Below are 24,677 nucleotides of genomic sequence, written 5' to 3' on the forward strand. Positions count from 1 at the left end.
CGACTCTGATGACTTGCACTGAATGGAAACAGCCAGTAGCTGCTGATAGCGAGCCTCAAGCACACTTCCAAAAAATCATTAGTCATGGTGGAATGGAATTTGGACTTGATAATATTCATGGGGTAGAAAGGCTGACTCACATAAGTAAGTGGAGCCGAATAATGCAATCAAGGATGTAGTACATTTGCTCATGTTTGGATAAATTTCCGATATGAGTAAGTAAAGACCTGTCCATGAGACTTAGACCCAAAATGAAAGTCAAATGGTTGTGCCAAAATCTCATCCCCTGCTCGAGAAATTCAGGTGAAATAGTGTTTTTTTTTTGGTTAGTTTTTTTAAATGGGAGTGAATAATCCTCAGCACCTTCCCAAAAAAGGACACCAAACAAATGGCTGGCCCCAGTGAAAACAAGTCTTTCAACGTGTTTGTCAAACACTGACAGACAGTTCTACAGTAAATCTGGAGCACACCCCTTTCCTTGCTCCTCTTCCATTGTATAGTTTTGAAATTTGACCCTCCTTCTCCAAAAAAGAAATGACTGACGGCCCAAAGCCAAAATATTTTGCAGTTTGCCCCGCCCCCCCAAAAAAGTGAGAGCTCCCTGGTTCCTCCTATAGCGATGTGTGCCAGCATACTGTAAGAGGCACCTATAGATAGCAGCACCGCGTCCGCGGACCTTTGATTGCACCAAGTCGAGTAAAAGAACAATAGTACGACTGCAGGCATCTTCAAAATAAGCGGCTATCTGAAGCAAGCATAAAAGCTCAAGTTTATGCTCGATTATTAACCACAAGAAAGAATTCTGAACGATGCAGACGCTTTCATGCCCTCCATTGAAGCAGTTCTCATGGTTTTATTTCCGAGTGCTAAGATGGAAACTGTAGTCGTATCTGCTTATTTGTTATATGGCGTACCGTAACAGAAAATCTGTTGCAGTAATGATTTACTTACGTAGTTACAAGGACAAGCTTGACATCTCCTGACTGGTATTGGCAGGGTTCCAGATCAGATAATGAGATTGGCATGTCAACATGTTAAATCGTTCTTCATAATCAAATGCGCGATCAAATCAAGATGGCATTTCCTTTGACTGCTGATCATGCAGAGCAAACAAGACATGATTTGGACCTCTTTTAAGTCGTCCTCTGATTCTTCACAGAAACACAGGGTAGAACATCATTAAAGTGCTCAGTGTCAAAATTGTTCCCAGTGCCAACTGAGGATATTTTAAATCAGTTGAAAATTATTTGCTTTGTTTCGATTGAATTAAGATATCCTTTATTTGTCCCACACTGGAGAAATTTACAGTCTACAGCAGCAAGATTGTGGGTAAAAAGAAGAAAAAAAACTAACACCGTTCAATTAAGTTCAATATAAATACAAAATGGATAAGTCGCAGTGCTATTTACAATTGTTTTTCACATCATTTAATTATTTTTTTATTTTATTTTTTATTCAGCAGCCTGACAGCAGTCGGTAGGAATGAATGATGTCACACGAGGAGTTCACATCAGTTGGCGTGCGCAGTCGCAACAGTCGTTCTTTGTTTCAAATGACACACTTGCCGCTGTGAAAAGCAATGCACAGCTGTGCAAAAGCTGTAGATAACGAGTGGCTGAATTGTGCATTCGTAACGGTACGAGAGGATTAGATTGAGTCTTGTATTAAGTACGTCTTGGATTAAGGCATCTCTTTATCAACAATATCTGTTGGATTGGAGTCAATTTGTTATTGAATATAATTCCTCTCTTTTCCACGCTGGAATAAGAAAAGAATAGACCTGGTTCGATTTATGTCTATCAATAATTGTGGTTGGGAAAACTACAAACAAGTATTTTTGTGTTTGCTTTCTCACAACGTGCACCATTCTACCAAAAATCCACTTTGATCTGCTCCGCTAATCAGTTACTTTTATTTAAAGTTCGATTGAAAGTTGATTTTTCAAATATCAAAGTCATTTTCCTTTCCTCAAAATTCAAGGACATGTTGCAGAGTGAAAAAGCAAGAAGCTTGAATTTCTTCATATTAGCAAAGACATTTTGTACTTGACAGAAAGTAGAGTCTGTTCAACATGCGGTGATGAATGAGCACGAAGATATGATGAGTGATTTGAGTAGTTGCATGAATAGTGAGGTTTGAAATTACTGAACAATTATTTTAGTCATCGTGATTTCAAACTCAATCAAAATAATAGCGATGATTATTTTTCCGTAATCGTCCGGCCATTCTACTGATTGCGTTTAATAAAAGGCTAACAACTTTTCAGATATCTAATGGGCAGAATGTGTCTTCAAATGACAACTAAAGCCTCGTGCGTCTGGCTCTGTTATCGTTGATTAGCGAATTTTGCATTCCAAATGACCGCTTTGTTAAACACTTGGGAGTTTTTCTTGTCAAAGTAATAACACTTGCCATGCCATCTAATCTGAGAGGGTGTATTTTTCGGCACCACGCAGTTTGTATGATTGACACGCCAATCCTCCAATCATGACAGCATTATTCAGACTTACAGGCTAATACCCTAATCATGACAGTGCCACTCCCAACGTTCGCTGAAATCCTATATTAACTAATTTCATATTTTATCTTCCAAAATACAAATAAAGAGAACGATCTAGCCTTTAAAGTCATCAGGCCATGAGTGAAGAAATAATTCCATGTCTTGTCAGTCTCAAGTCTTGTACTTTTTAAAATAGTGAGACAAGTCATTCTCACCTAGTCACAGTGACTTGAGTCCCCATCTCTGCTAAATGGACTAAAAGAAACAGCAGCAGAGGACGACAAACATTTTGAGAGCTGTAAAACCCCCCGAAACAACGATTAAAATTATCAGCAACAACTGCCAGAGGGCAGGAGTGAAGGTTATGACGATGAACATGAACAATAACACAGACGATAGAGTGGAAAATGCAAAACCACTTATTCACAAGAAGAATAGGAAGGCCAAGATGGAATTTGCTGAGAAGTACAAAGACGAGCCAGAAAGATTTGCGCAGAAGATTATTTCCAAGTGATGGAAAGGCTAAAACTTTCAAGGAAAAAAAAAATCATCTGCTTCCGAATTTACATACTCATCTGTGAAACTCAGGGCTGCAGAAAAATGAACTCTGAAGTTTAGAAGAACATAGTACCTCACTCGCTAATAAATTTGCCGAAATGTCCTTACTCTGTGCACGCACAAGTTTAACATCTACACAAAATCACCGTCAAGATTCATGTGCGGATGTTAGTGAATCAGAACTCATTCTAGACCCCGAGATGCCCTCCTGTATTTTATGTTTCCCCATAAAAGGGCATCGTTTGATGCATCCGAGCAGAGGTGAGGAGGGAGCGAGGTATGTAAGCCCGAGAGATGGCCCCAACCCTTATACAACTTGTTTTCAAAAGGGTTTATTTTCCCAGTGGAAAATGCTACACACAAAAACTGGCAACATGTAATAACAATGTTAATCATATTTAATCAATTCCCAGGTCATGATTAAATATGGGGCACAAAACATGCATTAAAAATATAAGAGTCGAGAATGAACCATGGCAGCATAAACCACGTGATTTTCAGCTGATCGGATAGCAGGGCAAGAAGATTGTTTTTCTTCATTTTCAGAAACATAATGCATTGCTGAGGTATCGATATCGGGACTTATCGATAAAATCTTAAAACCAAAGACTATGACTCGGGCAACACAAAACTAAAACGAGGATAACACTAACAGTAACGCTACCATTATGAATGTCATGTAACCAACGTAGAAGCTGTGACAAACGTAAGATTGTTGATAGTATCATGCGCGTTATGTACAGTGTATGTCTCGTACAAGTCAGTGAGGTGCTGGAGGGGGCGGGGCCAGGGGTTGCGCGTAAAAAAAACATAGCTTTTATGTGTCCATTTTATCACTGCAGTGTAGTGGGACAACCTTTGTATTACCAAATAACTGCAGGCATTCATCACAAAAGTGCTAAAAAGTCAACAGTAAATGAGATTTCGATAAGTGTAACGACAGATTATTTACAAAGTTACGCGGCTAAGATAGCCACTGGGATGCATTTGGTGAGCCGGGGCAAACACGACAGGAAGAAGCAATTTGAAGTAATGTGATACGAAAGAAGCGAGAGGGTGTGTGTGTGTGGGGGGGGGGGGGGGGGCAATGCCACAGCACCAAATCCATTGTCTACTTTTTGCGCGCAAAGATGTGACCTCTGCATTAACCCTGATAAGGACTTAAATCTCTTTCTCAGACGAATCTTCCAGATTACTTTATATTGTCTTGTCTTGCCTCTGTTAAACCAGACGCAAAGTCATTAAAACTCGGCGTGTCTACACAGGCTGCACCGTGAAACTACAACAACTTCAAACAAAGTACTTTATGCAAAACACACTGCAAGGGGCAGGAACGTTCATTTTCCTCTGTTTACTGATGTACATGTAATTACCTGTAAAGAATATTCATGTCTGAACAAGGTCTTGTATAAAGTACGTTAGAATGGCTAATTATAACAAATAAATTACAGACCAGTTTACAACAGAAATATTCCGTTTGTTTCCTAACAGAAATATTCCGTTTGTTTCCTCTTGTAATGATGAGTAGCAAGGTTGACAACTACGTAAAAGTCCAAGCGTCACAATTCCAAACGACACTCAAACTCGATTCAGGGAAATTTTACCTTTAGGATTATAGAGTGAATCCTCATTTATCGTGGGGCTGTTACGTTCAAAAATGAACCCATGATAGGAGAAAGCCGTGAAGTAGTGACTGTAACTGCTTCCTTCTAGGTTTTCTTCCTAGTTTAGAAAGACTTGACGAGTAGACCACTGTTCACCAGCTTTTATTGGCGGCACATCCGTCGCTGATGGACACCGTTTTTGAGTGAAAAATTGACAAAAAGCTCTTGCCATATGCACCTCATGCTTCCGCTCTTTCCTCAAACTGACATTAACTCCGAATCAACATTAACTACTTCCTGCCATTCAGTGCAACCTGCAAACATAACAGCTGGGGCACAATAACCTAAATAAATGGCGTGACATTTTACCACTATGTAGAAATATACATTATTTTAATATTAGTATTTTATCAGCATGCAAGTTTCCCTTGATGTAAACTCACGTGTTATTTGCGGCACCAAAAATGTGTTTGAACAAATAAAATATGGAGTTGACTAAATGAACACAATTAGCAGGTACATAATCTATTGCCAACTATAACTATATGGTGAGGATGAAAAGGTTTGAGTCTTGAAACGTGTGTGATGTCAAACACGCATTGATTGCCAACCCCATTTGTAATCAAATGAGATGATAAAACCATTCTTGTGTCGCTGTGTTATCAAAATAGTTTCATTTTTAAGACTGTAAATAGGCATCTACGGCATCTGTGTGCGTGACATTCATCTTAGTATACAATTTCCATTCACTCTATTTTGACAAAAGAAAATAGATCACCCAACCATCCTTCCGGGGGAATAAAACGTCGTTTTCCAGTCTGAATTCCAGCGACGTTTCGAAGTATGGCTCGCCACATTAAACATCCGGCGTGATTCAAGCGCAACATTGTCAGAGCAAAGACTACCGAGGTCAGCAAGTTCAACATACATCAGTGAGGTGACATATTGATTTGTCTTTCAGAGAAACAAAGGTATCACCATGAGTGGCAAAGGCCAAAGGAAATTCAAGAAGAACGTGGTGCAGGGGAAAAAAGGGAAAATACAACAGTGGTTTGAATAGAGAGAAAGGTCTTGTTGACTCTCATAGGGGAGGATCTCTCCTCGGTGTGTGTGTGTGTGTGGGGGGGGGGGGTGGAGGGGGGGGGGTCAACAATATTCCAAGGTTTTGCTTTATCAACTCTCCTGAGCATTAAAACAAACACTTGTTCCATGGAGATTTACAGAACAAATATAATTAGAGGTCAGAGGGTAGTGACTTTCACCAAGACCATCTGAACAATCTAAATCCTGGGTAACTGACATCTTCCAGATTAAATTTAAATTGCTCAACTTTTCAAGACCCTGTTAAATTGATGTATAGATTTGAATACATGAGACCAGGGGTGTCAAACTGATTTTTTGTCGCGGGCCACTTCTGAGTTACGGCTTCCCTGGGAGGGCCGGTGCAAAATCTCAACGTTATTTATTACCCATGACAATTTGACATTTCGGTACAGATTTCAGCAAGATTCATGAAAGTTGACACACATGATTTGCTCCCGCGGGCCACATAAAATGACGTGGGAGGGCCAGATCTGGCCCGAGGGCCTTGACTTTGACACCTGTGCATTCGATAATATCCATCCCTCCAATATACCGTCTTCGGGCCAGTCGGCGGGATACATCCTGAACCACCATTCAGACTCACACCCAACAATTTATAATTGACGATAATTTCTCAAGGTGTGTAAACAGAATAACAGGAACAATGAATCATATCATTGAAGTGAATGTAATTTTTACAGCGATACATATATTTATCTCTAAGTGATCACAGTGACTGAGGTCACAGTTGATAAACTTTCCTGTAAACATATAGCCTGAAGCTCACCTCGATCAAGACATATTCACAAGCCTACAAATGGTGTGTAAAGACAGACAGATCAAGGCTATATTTGTCCAGGAATGTATTCAGCCCGAGGTCAAAAACTGGAAGCCCGCTGGGTTCACCATATTCTGTCTTATTGCCAAGCATAACAACTGAGTGGGAGAAATCTGTGGGAGTGACCTTTAGTAAAGCAAAGCACTTTTCACTCGCTTGTCTGAGTGTTTAAAGGTTTCATGTTAAGGTCAAGTGTGTGAGACTCATATCAGCTGGGTCTCAACGGTACTAGAATATACTCGTAAGCCAAGCAACCATTGTAGATCATTCGGTTATGACTGAAAATATTCACATTTCTGCTACTAAAGCAGACTAATCATTAAATTGTGCTGCAATTTCATGCGATACGTTTTTTCTTGCTTAAAAATTTTAATTGGCCACATTGGTTTTATATCACACATCAATACTTGGACAAAAAAAGTGGGATTTTTAAATCTAATTATTCTTCTTCCGTTACTACTACTTTTATATTTAATTTGATGCGAGTGAAGGTATTGCGACAAGCGTTCCTTTATGCAGTTACAAACATGAACTGGTGCTCCTCTAACAACGATGCAGTAAGGACAGCTATTCGGTGATTCCCACCCCTCTAAAAATTTATTATGGACTGCCATGACATTCACATAGCGGGCAAATAGTGATCGGATTGCCAGATCAACTTCTGGTAGGGTTGTCCCAATATAACCTTTTACACTTGCGATACGAGAACTTGTCTGATGAAAGATGATGCTGATCTTATCAGATACGATATCAGCAGGAATGATAAAAGAGACTTGATTAGACAACCGATATCCAATATCAATATTGCCTACTGCTGTATACCCCTAACTGCTGGAGTACACTTCTCCACTGTGAGGGCATTCCTTGTGATATCATCAGTATTCTCTACGTAATTGACTCCAAAAAGTCAACAGAGAGAAAACAACAAATCAATAAGAGGAATCTGCAGTTCTTTTTCAGATCCACTTCAGCTGTGGTGACTTTATTCAGTACATACATACAGCGCATAGAATCTATGGCTTGTGGTAATCACTTGGAATTGAAATATATTTTGAATAGATTTTATTCCCCTTGAATGATTCATGGCTACCTCCACAGCCCTTCAAGCAAGTATTCCATTCCTGGTATGAAAACGTGTAGCAGTCATAATTTTTGATACCAGACATTTTACTTCCAATGACATTAGATTTCCTATTATTCATGGCGCAAAGGAAAAGCACAATGTGAATTTCTCCAAGTCTTCATGAAGACTTGGCGATCAACAAAAAGTGAAAGCATCAAAGGGGAGCGAGAGTGGAAAAGGAGAAAAGACAAGTTGAGGATGAAGGACTGAAATCTTTTTTTCCAAGGACAGTTCCTCCAAATGGCTGTGACATTTCAAAAGGCCAGACTTCCTGAGAGGCACGGACACTCCCCCTATTAGTCTAGGGTAGTCCATGATTAGGCACATAGATAGCATCTTAACAATTGCCATGCACTTTATATCATACAAGCATGTACTGTTTATTCACCAGAACGTGTGTGTGTGTGGGGGGGGGGGAGTTTGTAGTTTTATTTAAGGATGTGCCTCTTGCTCACTTCACCTAACCAGATTAAAGAGGATAAACAGGATGTGTCTTCAGAGGCATTTAGCAGCAACCGTTTGCCAGCTTCAGGTTTCAGGTGCTGACCCACAGCCCAACGCGAAACATTAAGAGCAGGTCAAACTAAACTCACAGGTTGTTATTGCATTGATTAAAGTTAACATGTTTAGTGGAGTGAATTATAGTGATGTGATGAGCGGATGTATGATCACTTGCAGAGGTCTCCGCACCACTCTGTACAACAAGTCTTCATTCACTCCAACGCAGTGGCTACTTTACCAAAGGTAACCCATTCGATGACAGTGTCCTGTATTTATTAAGACTAAAGTCATTCGGTTACATGTGAACCAATACCCGAGATAAACTCTAATCGCTCTCTGTGGCTGACCACTGTTGCCTATTCAGAGTGAGACCGCTCCAGTCAAATGTTGCTGCAGAATTAGCTCCCGTTTAATTGTATTAAAAAGGGGAAAAGAGAGTCTGACAGACAAAAGTGAGTCACGTGGCTGCGATGTGATATTGTGGCCTAATGGGAACCATGTGGCCGCCACACAATCTTTAATTACGGGCAAACTCCTCTGACAGGCCCTTGTGTGACCTAGCAGATTCTCTACAGCAGGCAGACGAGAGCATACTCGACGCTACTCGTGTGTTTGTGAGGTACTCGACTGACAGATGGAATCAATACAATTAGTCAACATTACAGAGGCTCCCTTTGTTCCAAGACAAACTGTATTAGGACAACAAAAAAAAAGGAGTCTCTCTCGATACCTTGCTTTTCAGTCATTTCATTATCCTCTCTCTTCACACTTTATTTCGAGATTCAAAGAAAACTCACTCGCAGAGACTGTTGATTGACAGAAGCGCACCGCCTCGGTAATGCGAGTGAGCTCAAGTAACCGAGTGGTTGCATGTCACTTGATTAGGATTCTGCAAAATTTATACATAGCTACTTAAGCTTAAGCATGGCAGCCATGCCCCAAATACCGGGGTGACAACTAAAGCTTAACTTCTTCCCCCAACCGTCCAAAAAAAATTTTAACAACACACACAGCTAAAAGCAAAACTAAGAATGGAGCAAGCTTGACCATTCCTAGAATGTCGTCTCCTTCCGGAAATAATGTTCTAAGTATTTATTTATTGTTAACAAAAACCTTTTGTTTGTCTGAATAATCTCAGCATGACTATTCAAATTTTCTCCATCCTCGGTTGACCATGTCATGCAATTCTCCTCTGTAGCGAAGTTATTAATAAAATATTTGTATTGTAAGTAGTTGGTTCAAGGTTTTTATTTGTTTGTTTGTTTGTTTGTTTGTTTTTGTCTTCCTGAATTTTTGGGAGGGCCACTATCTTATCAAGATGATGGAATATTCTGGATAGAATGTTTTTCCACGCAAAAAGAATGAATTTTTATCCAACTAAAATGGCAAATGTGACCTTTTACCTGTGAGTATTTTAATGCACATTACTTTTCACGATTTATCCGGCCTTAGCTGCTCAGTACAATCTCAGCAATGCAATTCATTCAATCGTCAATACATCAATATTCTAGACGCACACAAATGCCAATACACTTTTTAGATACAGTGGAACATCGGCTTTTGTATGCCCTAATTTTTGTATGTGTTGGTTTTCGACAATTCTTTTCATCGAAAAATTGTCCCCGTTTTTGCGCAGCTACTCGATCGTTTTTTTTTTTTTTTGTTTGTTTGTTTGGAAAACAGTCCGTGCCAAACGCCGCCAACCTGTGGGACTTGGCCATTCATTTTATTGTTACTGGCTCACTCAAGAGGAGTGCCAGTTTGAGCCGTTTTTGGAATTTTTGTAGCAAGGTGCTTTGTGTTGACACTTTGCAAGTGATAAAAGCCTGTATTGTAAGAAAAAGGTGTGTTCTAATTTCGCTGTTAAAAGAAACGTGGACAGTGATAGTAGCAACTCAAAAGAGAATGAACTGAAAATGTTGCATTGGTTCACTTTTAAACCAGCACCACATTGATGTGTTCTTAATACGCCAGAAAACTACAACTCTGCTAAATTCCAATTTGAAACAAAATTGTGAGATGAACCATAGAAACTTTAAGAAGACATTACTCAAATTACAGAGGTAGTAAGGACAACACCAGCAATGCACGGAAACTGTCATAGCAACAGCCTGCAAGCAGGCTTTTTGTTGCATTATGAAAAGAAAAAGCCAAACAAAGTGCTCACTAAGTGGTGTGGCTTTGGAATAAGCACAGGAAGTATTTCTGAAATGCAAACAGAATGAAGAAGAATGCATGGCTGAAGTGATGGACGATGTTTGATGGCAAACAAAAAGAGGAAATAGCAGCTACGATTAAGCAACCCCCTATCAGTTTTATTCAACTATTCATTTCATTTCAAAATAGATCAAATTATATTCTATTTGAGTTCATATTTTAGTTTTGTAAATTACACCGTTATTGCATTGACTGACCTCAATAAATGGACATTTGAGTCAAGGAAAAAGAAATTGCCTTGTGGCCATTTAAGATTTAGAATTGAGTATTCCCGCTTGAGACACATTCATTCCAGAAATACTAATTGTGTAAAACCTCCCCATTGATTTGTCCTTATCAAAGGGATGCTGCAGAGTAATGAAGGTATTCAAGAGAGGTGCGCTTAGCGAGTGGCAGTTTAAGCTGGCCGCCAGTGGCTTCACTTCTCGCTATGGCGGGTAAGTGGCATGGATAGTCCATTCATATACATTAACGCCAATGCAAAAAAAAATTGTACAAAGTTGGGTCTTGGCTGTTTTTGTTTTTTTTACTTCTCATGTCTTGTTTCTCCCACAGGTGATGACAGTTGGTCAAGAAAAAGTAAATCTCACTACCAAACTAGCCGATTCCAAATTTACAATGACTGCAATATGTGGGTTTGTTGCTTATGCATTGTTTTGTACAGAATGGGGCTAGAGGCAACCAATTTCTCAGCCATCATATCAGCATTATTAACACGGGTGCACCGATTCCATCAGAAGCAACACAACAGCAAAACCTCTGGGATTTCCAGATTAATTTCTGCAGAAGAAAAAAAAACTTTTGTGGTTTCTAAGCAGTCAGAGAAGAGCTAAGTATGACATAGGCATTCGCAGAGGAGAATAAGATGTCTCTGCGATCACAAGGCTGAAGCCTCAAGGGTTTGGAAATGGATCACAGGACCAATTCAATTACATTTCTGGAAGTCATTTGAAAAGATTTATCTTCAGTTACTAGCCGACAAGCGTAAGATCTTTCTCTCTCTTATTTATTTATTTCCTTAAACACTGCACACACTTGTTCCCAGAAGATGGAGGTGATTGGATTCAACGGCATGGAAAGACACTCTCAGAATTAGAATGACAAATTTTCAAGGCTATCTATTGACTCAACATATTGGAGTGAAGAGAGCAGAGATCAGGGGACACGTACATCTCTAAAAACTAATAATATCAAATACAACATGATATCTCTGCTAGACTGAGAGGATTAGGCGACATTCAATTCAATAAGAGAGGGAGGGTGAGCATATTGGTTTGTAAAGCGTACAAACAGAAAGGCAAGGGGTGGGGGGGAAGAGGAAGGTATTGGGACGACAGCGCAATAACGGCGCTATGAAGCCTTAAAATCTGTCGACGTTATCGTACAACGCGTGCTCATAGCTTCTCCAGCGACGTGAAAATACTGGATTTAAAAGCGCAAAGAAAAACACAGACATTCCGGACCATTTTTATAAGAGGTTGTCATGTAAATGTACCGTCACTTTGTTAGGAGTAGGTTTAGGGTCATAAAGGTCATACGCTTTCAACCGCTCATGAATGTCAGTTTGAGAAGATTTTGAGATTATGTTGCGCTATTTTGGGGATCTGCCTCCATTCCATTCAGTTGTCCTGGAGAAGATTAAAGCTTAAACAGCAAGCAGTGGATGCCATTCTTGGCTCTTTTGAAGCTGACAGCAATAACCGTGGCAGCATGGCGTCATACTAGGGCACACTTATGACGCCAATAGCTACGAGCCCGAATCCTCTTCAAGCAGATGTGTGGCGTGGACATAAAAAGGAAGTTGTATGCATTTCTTGCATGCTTTTTAAATCACTGTTGTTTTAAGGGGTCCAAATAACCACCAGTTTGACTGAAAAAGAAGAAAACAAGCTTTTTGTTCATCGAAAAATATCAGGCAATAGAGTGACTCTAAGACTGACATTTTTAGTTTTTGCAATAAAGATATATATCGGCCACCCCTATTGGGTCTATTACAATCAGACAATATCATATTTTTGATGTCCCAATGTTTCACCTTGCTTTATTGCTGCGATACCACGGGTGATTTTGTTCACTATGTCAATGCAGATGCTTGATAAGTGATGATTTAACGTTAAAGTATGATTTTACATCCAAGTGACTAAGCAGGTCTTGAGAGTTACAAGAAAAAGATGTTCTTCTATTTGTGTGATATCAGTACGGTATCGGCATTGTCCAATACTGCACAGCTCAGGTAGTGGAATGAATATCCGGGGCACGCGGGGCATCGGAATACCATTGTTTTTTTCGTGAATCCATAGTCATATCGCATTCTATCAATATTGAGTACTCTAGAATGAAAACATCAATGAAATTTTGTCCACATCATTCTCAACGTTCTACTACTAGCATGACACATACGACGTCAACATCAGAATGACATCTTGTCACGCTATGTGGCAAAACAAACAAAAATTCTGACATGCCAGACTTCTGTGGTCGTTCAGCTTCCCAGACGACCCTCACGACCAATCGTTGAGTATGTCGCATGTCACGGGCTACAACACGTCAAGGCAACCCCAAATCGTCTACGAGACACTTAGTTTGTCTGCGACATGTCCGTCGGCTCAAAATCGGGTTGCATTCAATGTCGTCTGACATCGGCATTACTTCTTTCTTACAAGTAATCTCACTCTGTCTCCACTTTATGACCCTGTTGTCAATATTCTCACAAGTGTACAGCTCTCAACTTAGTCCCCTAAACTGTCAACCTCGTCTACCATAATTATTTTTCCTCTCCTCCGGGTCCCCTCCCTGCCCATCTTATTTCTTCCCTCGCTATACCATGAGGCTCCTTAACATCTTAACAGCGGCGATAAACAACAGACGACCGATTTCACTTTCAATCAACATCAGTCCAACCCCGCTTCAAGTCTCCCAGGCCTTGCAATTCCTCAGTGCTAAGAGGATCTGATTCATTCCCACCTTTCAGTGACTGCACTAGTTTATTCTCTCCTCAACACTTTCTCCCTCCACTAAATCTGTGCTGCGTCAGCATCTCCTTTCCTCCAACTAATGTGAAAAAAAACATACATTCTCAACACAGAAATACGGTGTGTTCCATTTGGTTCCCAGTCAAGCATATTCATTTTTTTTAAATACCCTTTAAACTACTCCTGCTACCAAGGACAGTATTATGCATCTTGTGGCGTTTTACAAAGAAGGATGGTGGTAAGAAAAGATTAATTGGAAGGAGTAAAAAGAAAAACACTCCTGTTCTTTGTTTCCCTTCCCAATTGTTTGTCAGGAGTCTAAGATGGAGCTGGTATTGAGCAGCTTTTTGAGAACAAAGGAGTTAAATTTGGATCGTCTCTGACAAAGGGCTCTCTATTTGTGGACGGCCCATCTTGATTTTCGTGCCGGTGCAACCCTCGTTTGGCAATTTGGAAGATGGCCCTGTGCCATGCTGGGCATTTCGGTGGATCATGGGCATTTTCTTTTCCACGATCCTGAGCGCACCTGACAATTTGGTGGCTGAAAGTCGACTACATTTTATGGGTTCTAGACAACATATTATCAAAATAGACTATCAACTGTGGACAGGAGAAAACTGAATACTGGGGAAAATCTGTGCCCCTTTTCATTGGGTGCATCGATTAGCCTGCTACTACAGGAGTTGGCAAACCATTCCAAAGGTTCCCAAACAGTGGCAAAAGAGTGCCAAATAGTTGTTAATCTCCTCAACATTGTCTCCAATAATCGATCATAGTTGCCATGTGTCTTTTGCCAACACTTTCCCAAACATTCGCTAATTTTCTTGAAGCATCGCTAAAAAGTCACTAAATGTCGCTAATGACAGAGGTGATCCCCTGATTTCCGCCAACATTAATCAAAAAGTTGGAAAATCCAACATCTGCTTGCTACCTTCACAGGCATTCGCAGCTCAGTGAACCACCAGCTTAATGTAGCTGCGTCAATCTATGGAAATGTTTTTCTTTTCGGTTTAAAATAACTTAGGAGTGTTTTTCTTGTAACAGTAAAATTCACTCTTGTGATCCCATTTCAGTGGTTTTAGCCTGTTGTTGCCGGAAACCTACCTGGTATCAGGTGAATAGTGTCGTCATACTTTTTATCCACCTGCTTTAACCGTTCTCCATTGCAATAAGCAGGAGACTTAAATGAGGGGAAAGGATTTTGAAACTGTGTAGCCACGACGCCCACGAGCTTAATGAATAGTTTTGTGGTGGAAAAAAAAAATAAGCTACTTCTGTTCTACTCTATAAAAATGAAATGACATTTAAATGCAATGGAAATCAAAACAACTAAATTAGGCAACAGAGAAGCTAATTTTGTGTATATTATGGGTTCTGCGTTACACTGTAGCCACCCTAATAGCTGATAAACATGAAAATATAGATGTCAGAAACCATAGTCTTAGATGCTGAACAAACAACTACCCAGGGCTGACCATGCCTGCTGCTGAGTATGGTTAAATCATCATTGAGATGAGAAATGCCAAAAACGATTATCCATTTATCATGTGAAGGAAAGTCATTTTTGCCTCCGGCCTCTGTCTCGAAAGAATTGAATTAAGTCAAACTTCTGATATTACATTTCTGAGCCAATTTAATCACAGCAGGACAGTGGGAAAACAGAAAGAAAAGACAACAATGGTAATTGGGGAAAACTATGTTCTGCCGTGTCTTGCTGGGGATTTTCTTCAGAAAGCATGCTGATACCTTCTGATTCTACTGCTAGAGGTCGAGCCAAACCTCGCTGTGATCAAATGCGTAAGACAATCTCAACCACATAGCACAAAAACAAAAGTGTGATACTGTACAAGCGTGACCAGAAGTAGGCGATATAAAAGTTATCGGCACTTGAAAATATTTTTTAGATCTAGATAAAACGAATGGCTTGATTGTGAAGTTTGAAGGAAATGCCTGCTTGTTCCTCAATTACATTTCGATTCAAGGAAGTAGCTGTATTGAAATTTGCAACAATATTGTGAACAACTCAACCTTAACTGCCTTGTTAAATGAATGAAAGTGAAAAGGACTGTCAAGCCGGCGCAGTACTCCAGCAGAACCTGAGTCTTCAAGTATAACCTCTTTACAATTAAAATTCCAAGGGCCACCATTGACAAAAATAAGGCCATTTTCAAACCAACAATATTTTCTCTTATTTTTACTCTGGCAATTTTGAGGAATTGATTGTTGATCTATTCAGCCTTAAATTACATCAAGTGGAAAGCACAACTTGATCTTCAACAAACAGAGATGGGATTGATACAGTCTCAATTTGTTAGTCTGAGACAGGGTGACGGCGACTTCAGTTTTTAGGCCTACGTCCATGCCCTGGAGCAACAGGCAGATTTTGCCATATAAAAGGGATCTAAATATATATTTAGAAACAATTGGTAATTCATGTTCCCAAGGCGACTGAACAGTTTCAAATGCCGTCCATTTCTACGGCAGCCTTCAGTCAGTAAACTTGTTGGGTATGAAAAAGTTATTTCTGCTACTGTGTTGAGAATTAGGTTTGACATGGCTAACAAAATTCTCAACTGATAAAATTATTTATCATGGCCATATTTTGCAGACATCTATCTAGATGCGGATAACAAGTCCCAGTTGGAACACCAGGTTTTTGTGATATTAAAAAAAATGTCCAATAAAAAACAAACTAAAACCTGTACAACACAACAGAAAAAAATATGTCATCTTTTCAAAAGGGTAAATAAAGGTCAACTGCGATAATTTGGTATGCGCCCCCTTTTATAACTGGGATGTGGAGGTGTTCAGAGCCAACCAAGGGCATTTCAACTCTTGTTAAATGGGAGTCAGCACACACCTGCCACCTGCCAAGTGTTGACCTTTACCAATGCCCCGGTTCCACCTGAAGAAAAACAGCCCCAAAGTATGATGCTGCCACCACCATCCTTCACTGTAGTTAAGGTGTTTTGTTTTTCTTCAAGATGAGCAGTCTTTAGTTTGTACCGAAGATACCCTTTAGAGTCATGGCCCAAACGTTCCACCTTGGTTTCATTGGACCATAACAATTGTGTTTTTGCAAATGTAGCCTGGTTTGGATGCAACCCTGACCAATTTTCTTGTCGTCTTTTCATACATCTCCATTTTGGAAAGATGTGACATACGTGGCAATGTCACTGTTGTGCCATATTTTCACCACATGCGTGTATGTGATGCTAATTATATATCATAAAACCCTTGCATTTGAAACGGTGAGTGTGGAACATATCAACTGTAGGGATCGTAAGGTGGGGGGCTGATCATTCCATTCCACCATTCTGGCAAAGCCCCTTTTCTGTAGAATAAAGAGGTCGACAAATAGAGCATAAACCTTGAACGGAGTGTAGTACAATTGAAAACAAAATGAGCCTAGACTTGAAAATAACAATAAAACTGAAACTATAATTTCCATTAAACAAGGCATTAACAATGACATGGATGAAGTGCGAGGTCAATAAACGTTTTATTTTTCTCCCACGTCACCCAGTTTCATGGGTACAGCACCTACAATAGCCTTTTCTCACTAAGAGCAATACTGGGAAAATTTTATTAGAGCAAGGCTACAAGATGATGCACAAATTGAAGATTAAATCCCGCCACCACTATAAGATTTTTTTTTCCAAAGCATGTAGTGAGCATACATATCGAAGAAAATAGAAAGGACATTTATGAGCCACACCACCCCCCACCAACACTTCTACAAGAAAGATTTTTATTTGATTTGGATGTTATAGTGGCCTGTGAATAAGCAAAGGCCCTTGTCAGTAATAAAAGCAATATACTATCTGATAAAAATGGGTGACAAGGGAGTCGTTTTTTTTCTTCCAGTGCTCCTTCGGCACCAGAACCCGACTGGCAGAAGAAATAGATGGCGACACAGTTATACAGAATTGTACTGTACTTTGATTCTACCCTGAAAAAAAAACTGTAATGGATGTAGCCTTTTTATGCCAACATTTGTCACCCAAAGAAAGCACTTCTTCAGGTTGGTAGGGTGTGGTTGAGGTGGTTTATTTGATTGAAAATAGCAACTTAGGTTCACACACAGAGTAAAGTTGGACACAATCCATTCTGTGATGCTATTCCACCTCCAATTTGTTCAGATTGATGAGTCCAAACTGTCGATATGCTCTTCAGCAACTTCAAACGGATCATTTTTCTCTCCACGTTCCTTCTTTTCTTACCATTGTGCTTCTTTCAAGCAAAAGTGTCACAAAAACCCAAAAGGGAAATCCAAATCACCCACGCAGGGTACATCCTGTGATGCCGGATGAAATGATGTCTTTTGAGGAGCGGTGATGTGATGGCTTGTCTGATATGCTCACATATGGTGGTTCAATGTCCAAAAATAGGATCATAAGGCTTCACTTGGGAGGTTGCACTCAACAAAAACATTTGAAATGTAAAAATACATACGTGTAGGTGGCTTGTTTAATCAAGATATTTTTCAACTTGAAAGCAAGGTGGAATCCTTCCACAAGCTCAAAAGTTTCCATTCAGTCTGGGCCACAGGTTTAGCAACTGGGAGCAATCAATGAAAACATTCACCACTGGAATCCTTTTTCTTTTTTTTTTTTTTTTTTTATTTATAAGAGGTGATGCAAAGTGATTCTCACAAACGCAGTCCAGCTCAAGAAATAACGAGAGAGGGGCAATGCTAAGATGCGTCCACCAAAAATAGAAACAAGTGCGAGAAGCGCAACAAGCAAAATGAGTGGCAATCGACGACAACAGCCAAATTGAAAACACAAATAGCGCAGCAGTGGCCAAAAGCATTTCGTAGATATCACTTGAATGTTAATGTGTTCGAGGCCAGTACTCACTTATGCGCAATTAAAAAAGCAGAGTCCTGTTGGACTACTGGATCAAATGAACACTCCACAAGCCTCTCCAAATGGTCTAGATGTGACGCCAATGTAGCCACTACAATGTGGAGTGGGGGGTACAAAGAAACAAAAAAATAAACAAACAAACAAAGCACGAAAGACTTTTTACTGGCACATACGAGGCCACGGGTGCGCGAGGGAATTTGCGTCAGCAAGCACTTGAAATCCGGTTGCTTTTATGCCTCTGGAATGCAGGTCCTGGCTGTCAAACATCAAGGGTACACACGTACACACGTGTTCTACATAAACATGTGCACAACGTAGGTTACTATACAAGTCATCGCACATGGTTGAAAGAATACACTTCGACTATAGCCAGCTACATTTATTCTTAACTCATCAAGGTCACGGTCATCTTTATTGTCAAATATGCTTTATGTATGGCATGCAGCATAGATGAAATTTCTTCCTCTCACTCCTTATTTTATTACAAGAAACCAAGTCCCAACTAGCGAGCTGCTGAATAAAAGCGCCTTTTTTTAACAGAGTAATGAATAATTAGATGCATAAATGGATAAATATGTATCAATAAATACATGCATACATAACAGTACATAGATGTACTGTACATGTACATACTGTGAATTTGGTTTGATTCTAAAACAAAATTCACAGCCACTCGTTTTGCAGAAAATGAATACTGGAAACTAAAATTCTCCTCCATTTCATTGACTGGCGAGACAAATGTGCAGTGATTGTTTAGCAAAGTAAGGTTGACTGATTGCTTTGCTCAATTCCTCATGGAACTGTTCTCCATTCTCATGTATGTTCGCTCAGATGCCTTGCCACAATGTAAAACAACTTTGTCAAAACATACGTTTTTTCAGAAACATTCTTGGACTAGCAAGACAATTCCCTGAAGAGCACTTGGTGCGTTGGAAAGCAGATGCAATCATCACCAGACATCACGAACTGCTGCTTCAGAACTCTTGACACACGGCACTTATAAGGCACACCACTGTTGTATACACTCAAACAGCACTTGATAAGGTACACCATGTTAGCTGTTGAGTTGGATCTGCTTTCACCCTCAAAATTGCTTTAATCCTTTATCATTGCTCAAGTCAAATGTTTTGAGCATATCGGACCCTATTGGCATGATGGCAGTATTCGGAAATGTGAGATTTGGAGACTACACGTTCACGACCACATCCCAAAAGGTACGATGTGGGATTGAAATCTGAGGCCTGTGGGGTTGGTGGCCGTTTCAGTACAGTACTGTGACCTCATTATTATGTTCAAGAAAGCAGTTTGAGGTGATTAAAGCTTTGCAACATGGTGCATTACCTGTGCGAAGCAGACATCAGAAAATAGATCAGGACATCGCAGACATAAAGGGATAAAGGTCAGCAATAATATTCAGCTCAGCTATGGCATGTAAAGAACGCTCACTTGGGTAAAAAGAGAAGCCCAAAATGTGCCAAGAAAATAGATCCCAAGACATTATTCTTTTGACAAAAGGTAAGATGTGGCTACGTTTTGATTATGTTTTCCCCAGCCATGAAATTGCTGTCGACGGCGAAAGAAACAGGCTGATCATACGTTTCATTTCGGGCTGACCATAGTTTAACGTGTTTTTTTTCCTCACTTCCCTGGCCCTGATGTGTTTTTAGCTATAAAGCTTCTGCTCACTGGAAATGTCTTTTTTCAAACCATTTTCATCAGTGAAATACTATTTCCTCTCCTGTCTGAAGCTCACTTTGAAGTTCTGAAAGTCATCTTTACCATGTGTACTGTATATGCAAAAAAAAAAATGGATTGCCGTTTTGGGAGCGGTAAACTAGATAGTTGCATACTCAAACAATATGTGCACCTAATAACCAATGTAGGTAGTGTCGACAGTAGACTACTGGGTACAATACAATACAATACATCCTGATTTATATAGCACATTCACAACAGCTGAAGCTGTAATAAAGTGCTTAACAAAACAGTTAACAAAGTAAAATAATAAACACAACACTTGACATAAAAACACGGTATATCAAGTAAAATGCTGTGCAATATCAAAAAAATATATATCGTCATCGCTAAAACAGCCCATGCAAAATGTGTATCACAAAAACCTGCAATAAGTTTGATATGGAATGGTATGCCTTTATTTGACTTTGACCCATCAGATCCAACCTTAACTTTGTATATCGCCATCCAAGAGGTGAACGATATCTAAAGCAATTACAAATACTAAATAACTGAATTTAACAATTAAAAAAAACTGTGATTGTAGATTAACCTCATTAATTAACCAAGAATACATTGAGATAAGTTTTTTTTTTAATTGATCATAAAATGTCATTAAGTATACATATAGGCCAGTGGTTACCGCGTCAACCTCACAGTGCAGAGGTACCGGGTTCAATTCCAGCTCCGGCCTCCCTGTGTGCAGTTTGCATGTTCTCCCCATGCCTGCGTGGGTTTTCTCTGGGTACTCCGGTTTCCTCCCACATTCCAAAAACATACATGGCAGGCTGATTGAACACTCCAAATTGTCCCTGCTTTGTGCCTACTGCACAAAGACAGCTGGGATAGGCTCCAGCACGCCCCACGACCCTTGTGAGGATAAAGCAGATCAAAAATTGGATATCACAATAATATCAATATCGCAATATTCAACACCCACATCCATTGTCGCATGTTTTTTTAATATCGCGCAGCCCAGATTCATCCATCCATTTTCTGATCCGCTTTATCCTCACTCGGGTCGCGAGGGGTGCTGAAGCCTATCCCAGCTGTCTTCGGGCAGTAGGCGGGGGGACACCCTGAACTGGTTGCCAGCCAATCACAAGGCACACACAGACGAACAACCACCCGCGTTCACAATCACACCTCGGGACAATTTAGAGTGTTCAATCAGCCTGCCATACATGTTTTTGAAATGTGGGAGGAAACCGGAATAACCCACGTAGGCCCGGGAAGAACATGCAAACTCCACACAGGTAGGCTATTTATTTAACTCACGACCTCTGCACTGTGAGGTTGACACGCTTACCACTGGACAATCGGGCCGCCGTGTTGAGCTCCTAGTAAAGGTTAAATATGATATGTTAAAATAAAATGTCCTTCATTCAGCCTTTTTGATCTTACTTATTTTGAATCGTTTAAAAAAAAAAAGAAATAAAATTCTAGAATTATCTAAAATCGGACCAATATGAAATACTTGTATCATGATCTACTTCTCAGCCATATCGCCCAGCCCTACCAGGTACCACTGGGAACAGGGATGGATTGACAGAAAAAGTAGTCTAACAACAGACCACGTTGCTCCGACATGTCCACAACTTCAACTCAAGCCTGAGGCAAGATATACTTTAGAGAGAGCACATCTGCGATGACAAAGAAAGGAAGAAGACATCCTGTGACGGAGGCTGTGCTATTGCTAAGGTCCTTTACAACACATTCAACTACATGCTCAGCTCAAAAACAAGGGTCCTATGAGCGACCCCGAAGGCAGCGGAGCCCATGGTACAGTTCCGAGTGAAGACAGCGAAACAGACTATTGTGCTAATAGACACACACATGGTCACATCAGTAAGAGGCCCAGGGTCATACCTACCTTATTCTCAAACTGGGAAGGGATTCTTCCAATGGAGACAGTCAGAACTACTGTAAAAGAAACAAAGTATGTTAGGAATACGAAAGTCAGAAATAACACACGCAGTAAATTCACAAATAAAACTTCAAAGTCAAAACTGCAAAGACGCTCAACATAGTCCAGAACTTCACCAACGCTGAGGAATTTGAAGATTTCTGCCTGACATGCAGGACAACTTTGTCCTGAGGGTGGCGGTAATGCATGTAATCACTTCTTGTACTTGACATGAAGCTGTGTTAGCATGCCAGCGCGTGAGTATAAAAGGTTATGACAAGCAGCAGCTACTTTTCATGCTTTTATGTACTATATATGGCACCAACCCCGCTTCCAAGTCAGGAATAAGTGGCAGCCCACTGATGAGAGAAGGGTAAAAGGAAAGATAAGAATGAAGTCTAGGAGGCATGATTCAGTATTCACCACTAGACAAGCCAATTAAGAGGTAATGGAGAAGAACATCAGTGGAATAGGCAAAGATAATGAGAGGATCATGAGGAGATGTAAATGGATATCGAAAAAAAATGTGACTAACGGCTCATTTGGTGACAGAACAAAAAACGTTCTCCATTTACTGTAGATACTATCAAGAAAAAAATGCTAGTGTGGTGAGGCTAAATTGAATAAGTTGAACCACCAATGCAATGGCACTACTAAGGAGGACATAAATTTTACTAAAATATAAAATATTTTTAATAATTTTACTGATAGCTGTTGTTCATTAATTCAGAGACTGTAAGTACCCTTCAGCCTTTTCTGTACTGAACGCTTGTTGAGTGTGGCCGTGACGGTTGTTCTTTTTTTGTCCTGCAAGGATGAGCCATTTTGTACACTCTACTTGATTTGACACTTCACCGTAAATATCCATTAACTTCTTAAATTAAATTAAATTCTATGGCAGCTGCAGTGAAAGATACACTGATGAGGTGATGCTTAGCTTTGAGGTTCGCTCAAAAAAGGGTTACGTAGTCAGGGGTGAAAATAAATAAATAAAAAATCACATTGACAATTTGACTGTTACTTTGTGTGCTCTTTGTAGCTCTAAAAATATATTTTTTAAACGTGTTCACCTCCTAGTCCTTTTTGTTTTGATAAAATTAATAGTGTATTCAAATTCCTCTATAACAAGCACCGTCTTGGTGAGCAGCGCCATGGCGGCATCGGGAATTTCGGGAGATTCCCAAACGGCCATTCCATTTCAGGGCCGCTTTTGACGCATGTCGCTTCGCTTTAAATTAGCGATTGAACGTTGTTGACGGCAATATCAACACCCCAACCAGAGTCGGGATCAAGACAAAACAAGTCAAATGTATCGTTACGTCGCAAAAGGCTGCCGGGATTAACTTTAACGTGCAATTAACGTTTGTCATGATGCACCTCACCTAACCTGTCAAAGTTAACTATAAATATCAACATTTATGTTAGCACACACGTTAAAGATGTCAAAATGTCAAAGTTACTGTGAAGCCATCCAATTCCAATCGGCTATGCTAATGCTCGCTAACACACCGGGCCTGCCCAGTGACATAATATCCTCACCCCCCTCCAAAAAAAACGTTTACGTACCGAGTAAATAAATGGCCTTTGGCTGAATTTCACTTTGAACTGGTTCGCGATGTTTTAAAGGCGTCACATAGAGCAATCCACGAACGTGGCCACCGGTCTGCTCCCGTGGATTTCAATTTCGGCCAGTCGTGCTGGTGTGTCGTGGTGTCCCGTTAATGTAACGCTTAACATGGCGTGAGTACGAGGACCAAAAAAAAAAAGTATTTTCTTTTTTTAAATCATCAAAATCAATGTCAGGCTGATGAATAAAAAATAATCATAATAATAATAATAATTAAATTATGTGAAAGAAAATTGTAAATAGTACTGAGATTTATCCATTGTGTTCATATTGTATTTAATTGAAAGATGTTTGTTGTTTTTTTTTTCTTTCTCCTTTCTTCTTTCTACATACATTCTTGCTGCTGGAGGCTGTAAATTTCCCCAGTGTGGGACGAATAAAGGATATCTTATCTTATCTTATATTATTTAATGTTAGCAGATATTGATAGTACTGAACTTTTGGAAGCTGCGTACAATTGTGTCTACACGAACAAGCTGCCGCATAATAAATAAATATAAATTAAGTATTTGATTATATTCTCTGGTCTGATGAGACTTCGCTGAGACCGACTTGACTTTGAATTTTCGATGAAAGTTGACATGACTGCAGTCACACTGGTGGCTGATCTTCAATATGCTGGGGAGTGATAGTAATATAATTGAATTTGGTGCGCACAATATTTTCAGCACGCATGCCCACCTGTGCACCATGTTCCCTTGACTATTGTTCAACGTTTTTTTTTAATTCTCAGTGACAAATGCATGTATCTTAACTGATGACAAACTGATGGTGACTATGTACTGTATGATGGATTGACAGACAGATGCAAATCCAAATTAGTTGTGAAACAACTCTACTAATGTTAATGTGCAGAAAGATAACCCCCTGTCTCACTCATCTTATATGCCTTGAATAACATAATTAAGCTCCAGTACATCCACACAATATTTACTGTACTCTCCATCAACACGATTACTGAGATAATAAGGCATACAAGACAGATCATCTCTGCGGGCTGTTCTAAGACCATTTTAGAATATGTCACTGAGATAATTGCCTCAGATGTAAGGCATAAATGATCAAACATGCCGCTGTCATAATTATAACAGTGCTGAAAATGACTTTGATGGCTAGTAGCCACATTCAAAAGCGAGTGAGTGA

At 39.9% G+C, this 24,677-nt stretch overlaps 1 protein-coding gene across 2 annotated transcripts in view; it reads right to left on the reverse strand.

Annotated features, from left to right (window-relative positions):
• The window catches only part of gpat2 (glycerol-3-phosphate acyltransferase 2, mitochondrial), a 60,662-nt gene extending 37,023 nt beyond the window's left edge, over window positions 1-23,639 (reverse strand). For both annotated transcript variants that reach the window (XM_052068550.1, XM_052068548.1), the window contains exons 1-2: window positions 23,474-23,639; window positions 21,875-21,924 (exon numbers count right to left, since the gene is read on the reverse strand). The gene's annotated coding sequence lies outside the window, so the exon portion shown is untranslated. The remainder of the gene's footprint in view (window positions 1-21,874; window positions 21,925-23,473) is intronic.
• Between the last annotated feature and the right edge of the window lie 1,038 nt (window positions 23,640-24,677).

The sequence above is a fragment of the Hippocampus zosterae genome, chromosome 6, assembly GCF_025434085.1.
Source record: "Hippocampus zosterae strain Florida chromosome 6, ASM2543408v3, whole genome shotgun sequence".
Classification (NCBI taxonomy): Eukaryota; Metazoa; Chordata; class Actinopteri; order Syngnathiformes; family Syngnathidae; genus Hippocampus; species Hippocampus zosterae.